This window comes from Macaca mulatta, chromosome X, assembly GCF_049350105.2.
Source record: "Macaca mulatta isolate MMU2019108-1 chromosome X, T2T-MMU8v2.0, whole genome shotgun sequence".
NCBI lineage: Eukaryota > Metazoa > Chordata > Mammalia > Primates > Cercopithecidae > Macaca > Macaca mulatta.
In genome coordinates, this window is record NC_133426.1 from 115,998,036 (window position 1) to 116,005,513 (window position 7,478).

At 37.7% G+C, this 7,478-nt stretch overlaps 1 pseudogene; it reads right to left on the reverse strand.

Annotated features, from left to right (window-relative positions):
* Positions 1-1,030: 1,030 nt before the first annotated feature.
* Positions 1,031-1,461, reverse strand: LOC704158 (non-histone chromosomal protein HMG-14; annotated as a pseudogene).
* Positions 1,462-7,478: the final 6,017 nt, after the last annotated feature.

The following is a 7,478-nucleotide window of genomic DNA, read 5'->3' on the forward strand; positions in this document are numbered from 1 at the left end:
TAGCTTTCAATTTACAGATTTTTTACCTCCTGCTATAAATTTCTTACTAAGTATTGTATTCTTTTTGATGTATTATAAATGGGATTTCTGTTCTTAATTGCTTTTATGGGCAGTTAATTATTAGTAAATAGAAAGGTTACTAATATTTATGTGTTGATTTTGTATCCCAAAACTTCATTATATTTGTTTATTAATTCTAACAATTTTTATTGGCATATGTGGAGTTATGCATATATATGATCATGTATCTGCAAACAGAGACAGGTTTGCTTCTTTTCTAATTTAGATGTCTTTTATCTCTTTTTCTTGTCTAATTGCTCTAGCTAGGACTTCCAGTACTATGTTGAATAGAGGCTTTTTTTTTATTTTCATAATTGAGATTTTATTGGTTGAGGATCAGTACAGACATTTCAATTTGTACACAATTCTTAACATACGTAACGAAATTCTAAAAAGCCATGTATTGTAATTCTTTTTTAAAGTTATTCCAGTGACTTTCCAGCTTAAAATTTGGAAGCAAATTTTCCTTAAGAGGCTATCAAGTACCAGTATCTTCACATGTTGCTCAGCTGTTACATATGGCCCACCAGTTCACAACTGAATTAGCATGTACACTACATATTCAAATTTGTAATCTTTCACAGCACAGTAACAAAGTTATTAGGAAAACAGGACTACCACAACCAAAGATGTTACAGAGTGCACACAATTCTGACAGGGAGCGCCATGATCAAGCAGTGGTTTTCTTTAGGAAACAATTCTACTAAAAAACAACATGAGAATAGAATTTAAAATGTTCAAGACATTAAATGCAGGACTGACTCCATATTGCCATTTAATATGCTTTGTATTATAGGATATAAAAACTAACCCCACATCTATAGAATATTAAGCTGACACCCGAGACAGTCAAAGCCTCCCATAATTCAGTACCCCACACTTTTCTGGTTGTACCAAAAAATAAACAAGCAGCAAATGATTTCACCTCTTAAAAAAAAGCATTTACACTTTAAAAAATGGGATGAGGTGGGATTCCCTCCTTCTTAAAAATGTTTCTAGAGCTAGTAAAAAACTTGCATTTACAAAATAGTTGATAAAAATATTCCTCTGGATCGTACAAGAAGGGAGACAGGGACCACTGGTAAGACATTGTATATGGTATTAATCAGACTTGGCTTCTTTCTCTCCTGCTTCATCAGAGACTGGACTCTCCTCAGTTTTCGTTTCCCCATTTTCTGCAGGTAAATCTTTAGTTTCTTGGTTAGCCACTTCGAACTGTTTTCCCTTTGCTCCCCTTTTCCCTTTTGTTTGCACTTTTTTGTCTGAAGATTTATCCTTCGCTGCTGCCTTTTTCAGCTTCGCTTCCACTTTTGCAGGAGGTTTAGCTGACAACCGCGCCGATCTCCTCTTGGGCTCTTCCTTGGCAGCCCCTTCCGCAGAGCTGACCTTCCTCTTGGGCATCCTGGTGGTGGGGAAGGCGCGTGCCCGGGTGCCTGTGGGCCGTGGCGCACCAAGAGCCTTCGCAAAAATGGGCTGACTGGCCACTGCCACTCCTTCTGCCGCCCGAGCTGCTGAGACCCACCAGGCATTCTTTTCTTATTCCTGATCTTAAAGGAAAAGCTTTTAATATTTCATCTTTGAGTATAATGCTTGATGCAGACTAGTTTATGACCTTTGTTGCATTGAGGTACAATTCTTTTATACCTAAATTCTTGAGAGTTTTTATCGTGAAAGGATATTAAATTTTGTGAAATACATTTTCTGCATCTAATGAGATGATCATATGGTTATTGGCTTTTGTTCTGTTAATATGATGTATTGCATTTATTGATTTGCATATGTTGGACCATCTTGGCATCCCCAGGACAAATCCCACTTGATTGTGATGAAATATACTTTTAATGTGCTGTTGAACTTGGTTTGATAGTGTTTTGTTGAGGACTTTTGTATCTATGGTTGTCAAGGATATTTCCCTGTATTTTTTATTCCTTGTAGTATCCCTATTTGGCTTTGGGGTGAGGGTAATGCTAGCCTCATAAGATGAATATAAGACATGCTCCTTCCCCTTCAATTTTTTTGGAAGAGTTTGAGAAGGATTGCATTAATCATTCATTAAGTATTTGGTAGAATTAACAGTGAAACCATCAGGCCCTGGGCTTTTCCGTGTTGAAATATTTTTGATTACTGAGTCAGTATCCTTACATTTTATCCAACAGTTCGAATTTTCCATTTTCATGATTCAGTCTTGATAGGTTCTAAATTTCTAGAAGTCTATTGATTTCCTTTAGGTTACCTAATTTGTTGGCATATAATTGTTCATAGTGTTTTTTCTGACCCTTATTATTTATGTGGTATTATTTATAATGTCTCTTCTTTCATTTTTGATTTAATGTATTTGAGTCTTTTTCATTTTAGTCTAGCTAAAGTCTTGGCAATTTTATTCATCTTTTTAGACATCCAACTCTTAGTTTCATTCATCTTTTCTATTTTTCATTAATATTTTATTTATTTATGCTGTTTGTCCTTAGTTTGTTTTTCTTTTCTTAGTTCCTTAAGTGTAAACTTAAATTGTTTATTTGACACTCTTCTTTTTTCTTTATGTGGGTATTTTATTGCTGTAATAGTTTTTATTTTAAACTGCTTTTGCTGTATAAGTTTTGGTATGTATTGTTTTCATTTTCACCTGTCTCGTGGTATTTTTAAAATTTTCTCTTTGATTTCTTCTTTGACCCATTGTCTGCTCAGTTGTATGCTATTTAATTTGTAAATTTCCACATATTTGTAAATTTCTAGTTTTTCTTCTGTTGTTGATTTCTAGTTTTATACTGTTGTCAATGGCAGAGATATTTAATATGATCTCAATATTGTTAAATTTGTTGATGATTCTGACATAATACATGATTTATACTCAAGACTATCCCATGTATACTTGAATGGAATGTGTATTTATCCTGCTGTTGAATGGAATGTTGTCTATGTCTGTTAGATCCATTTTGTCTAAGATATAGTTGAAATGTGCTGTTTCCTTGATAATTTAATATCTGAATGATGTAGCCATTGTTGAAAGTGGAGTATTGAAGTACCCTAATATTATTGTATTGCTGTCAATTTCTGCCTTTAGATCTGTTAATATTTTTTTTATGTATTTCAGTGCTCCAATGTCAGGTGCATGTATATTTACAATTGTTATATTCTTCTAATCAGTCAACTTCTTGGTCTCTTGCCACAGTTTTTGATGTTCAGTCTATTTTGTCTGATATAAATATAGCTCCCAAGCTCTCTTTTGATTTTCATTTGTGTAACATGTTTCTGCATCCTCTCACTTTCATTCTATATGTCCTTAATGGTAAAGTGAGTCTCTTGTAAGCAGCTTACAGTTGGGTCTTAAAAAAAGCATTTAGCCATTCTTGATTAAAAAGTTTAGTTCATTTCCATTTGAAGTAATTATTGATAGATAAAGATTTATGGTTGTTATTTTGTTTATTATTTTCTGTCTGTTTTATAGTTCATTTGTTCATTTATTCATCTCATCCTGTCTCCCTATGTGATTTGATAGTTTTCTGTAGTGGTATGATTTGATTCCTTTTTCTCTTTTGTGTATCGTCTATAGATTTTGCTTTGTAGTTGCTATGATCCTTAAACAAAACATTTTATAGTTTTAACAGCCTATTTTAAACTGAAAGCAATTTAATTTTAATCACATTAGAAAACACTACACCTTTCCCCCTCTCCCCTACTTTTAGGCATCTCCCAGTCACTCAACTGTGCTGATCCCCTTAGTATTCTGTGTAGGGCAAGAAAAAATGTGACTCATAGGCAGCATTCTACACAACTGGAAGTTCTGGGTACTCACTTAAAATACACTCACTTTTCCCCACTGTATGAATCATGGGTTGATGGGGGTTTCTCTTAGCACTGAGTTATAGTGCATTGGAGGCGGTGTTACATGGATAAAGTGAAAATGTTCTTTTTACCTTTTTAATCTGTCTATCCTCTAATTGTTTTGTTCCAGTGGTATGCTGGAACTTCTCCACTGGAACTCTGGACTTACACAAAGGTACTCCAGTCTATGGCTGGTTATCAAATTTGGTGCACGATTAGGGGACGAAGGTAGAAAACTCCTATTCTGCCATCTTACTGGGAGTCACAACTATCTAGCACAGCTTTAGGCACATTCTTAGATTTGACTTCAACCTGTCTAATTCAACTTTATCTTCAATATAGCTTAATTGTCTATCCCACACTACTCTCACCCACCACATTCTATTCCACCAACAAACCACATGGCACTCCCAACCTATGCCTTGCTGTCTTTGCATATTTCTCCTTTTACCAGAGATATCCCAACTCCTTTCTCTATGAAGTTTGACTTTAGTGCTCCAGTTGGTGCATATTTCTTTCCTCTTTTATACCCCATGGTATTTAGCATCTACTATGGAAGGAGAATTAATTATCACAACTAGCTTGAAACAACTTTCCATATTACAAATTAGTTTTTCCAGACTCATTGTTCCATAGCAAAATGTTTGTTTCTCATGACTTTTTCCAAGAGAGGATGTACTGTCTTCTGTAACTGTGAAGACATAGGCAGGCCCTCATACTATTTTACATGCCCCACAGTGGTAACAATGCAAAGCATTTAAGAGGCCCAGACATTTTACTGATTTAACATTGTTGAATAACTGTTCATGGGCCCCTTCTTCTCCAGTCTCTTTAGCTCAAGCCCTCCTCACTTCTGCCAGGCACCACTGCAGCAGCCTCTTCAGTCATTTCCACTGAATTGATCTGGCTTTCTAAATGTAGGTAAGATTGTACTCCTCCTTCAAAATACAAATACACACAACAATGACTCTCATCCCCTGAAGAAAAGGTTTAAGGACTTTAAGATACCATGGAAATAAAGCCCACTAGAGATTTTTAAGTGCTGGGACCATGTCTTACTCATTCCTGCATCTGATGCCCCTACCACTTCCCTACTTAATGTAGTTTCTGGCACATAGCACATGTTCACGAAATATTTGACTACTGATTGAATATGAAAATGAATTGAAAAAAATCACTGAATGCCAGAAGTAAAAGGAACTTTAGAGATTGTGGTTTTAGAGATGTAGTTCTGCCTTATTGATTTACAGATTAGGAAAATGAGGTTTGGGGAGTTTAACTCTAAGTCAATGTTCATCTTAACACTATATTGCAGTGAAGTTAGATACAGTAAAGAATCAGTCTTCTAAAGTAGAATGTGATGCTCATTCTCTGGACAACTTTAAATATACGAGGCATGAATTAACCAGGTATGGAATTCATTGGTCTTGGATAATTCTAGAAAATGTTACAACTTGGCACATCACACTATGGGAAACTGACAGGAGTTTCTTGCTTCAGCATCAACAGGGTGTGACATCACATCCCTGTGTCATGAAGAAACATGTTCTACAGTGGTTGCAGAGAAGAAACCACTTTGGAGCTTTAGTATCTATGAACAGAATTTGACGTTGTGATCAAATGCAGCTTATAACTAAATTTTTCTGATGCACATTGGATAATTTGCATAGAAATAACTGTGCTTTTCGGTTAATGGTTGGCTACATTGGGAAGTCAATATAAATGACTAATTCCTCAATCTTTGACACATAGCTAGATGAAATGCTTATTTTTAATTTTTGTCCAAAGACTCTAGGTTGAAGCACCTGGCACTTCCTGCCAAGACCAGCTAGGTCGGAGAGACCTTAACCCAGCAGCACTAGAGGAATTAAAGACACACACACAGAAATATAGAGGTGTGAAATGGGAAATCAGGGGTCTCACAGCGTTCAGAGCCGATAGCCCCAAACAGAGATTTACCCACGTATTTTTTAACAGCAAGCCAGTCATTAGCATTGTTTCTATAGATATTAAATTAACTAAAAGTATCCCTTATGGGAAACAAAGGGATGGGCTGAATTAAAGGAATAGGTTGGGCTAGTTAACTGCAGCAGTAGCATGTCCTTAAGGCACAGATCGCTCATGCTGTTATTTGTGGCTTAAGAATGCCTTTAAGCGTTTTCCGTTCTGGGGGGGCCAGGTGTTTGTTGCCCTCATTCCTGTAAACCCACAACTTTCCAGCGTGGGCGTTATGGCCATCATGAACATGTCACAGTGCTGCAGAGATTTTGTTTATGGCCAGTTTTGGGGCAAGTTTATGGCCAGATTTTGGGGGGCTTGTTCCCAACAACTTCAAACCTATTTTTCATGTTATCACATAACCCTGGGCTTCCCAATCCAATGACACTCTGGAGTTCATTTCTTCTCACAGACCAGCCCTGGGCATCCAAAGGACCCCTAGAGGCACAAATTGTAGGCCACATTGTTCGGTTGGATTTGTTGAGGGGCGGGGATGTGTGGTTCATAAATGGAGATAAGAGGAGCTGGATAGCTGTGGAGGTAAAAACCCAGATGGAGTTTTCTTTTTGTGTTTTTTTTGTTTTGTTTTTTTTGAGATGGAGTCTCACTCTGTCGCCCAGGCTGGAGTGCAGTGGCCAGATCTCAGCTCACTGCAAGCTCCGCCTCCCGGGTTCACGCCATTCTCCTGCCTCAGCCTCCTGAGTAGCTGGGACTACAGGTGCCCGCCACTTCGCCTGGCTAATTTTTTGTATTTTTTAGTAGAGACGGGGTTTCACCGTGTTAGCCAGGATGGTCTCGATCTGCTGACCTCGTGATCCGCCCATCTCGGCCTCCCAAAGTGCTGGGATTACAGGCTTGAGCCACCGCACCCGGCCCCAGATGGAGTTTTTAATAGACTCTGGATTCTCAGGGACTTCATTCATGTTTTCAGGCAGATTGAGAGCCAGAGCTCTGATAAAGCTTGTGAATTCAGGCAACAGCCAGAGAGACAGGAAAGGCTCCAGTTTCCCAGACATTTTGGCTCCCAGCAACTCCAGGGATCATGTAGGCAGGCACTGCTATAGTCCTTCCAGAGATTTATTGACACCAATGGATTGCAAACCTGAATCTGATCAACCTTTTTTCTAAGAGGAAGAATAAGGTAGAGAGCAGAAAGACACTGGAGCATGGAAAACAACCTGCTCTTTACACTTGGGTGGTGTTTTGTCCTATTTACCACTGTAGTGTTTTAAGGGCTGGGACCATGTCTTATTCACTTTTGCATCTGACACCTTGGCCTTCACCCCTCCCTAATACAGTGCCTGATATATTGTAGATGCTTAGTAAATATTTCCATACCAACAAAAGCTAAGGTTGTATAAAACTGGGCAGGGGAGTAGTGATGGGGAAAGTGTTTGTGGTTGTGTCCAGCCATGGAAAACATGACTGAGTCATAACCTTTACTTGTTATGTGTTCCCAGAGGGAAAGAGCAGCAGTGGTTTAAGACTTTTAAAAGATTGCTTGCTAACTAATGCTTAAACTGTATGGGTAAGTGCTTCAATCAGACTATGGACTTTGTACAGATTCCAACTATATATCAACAATTTAACTACTTTCT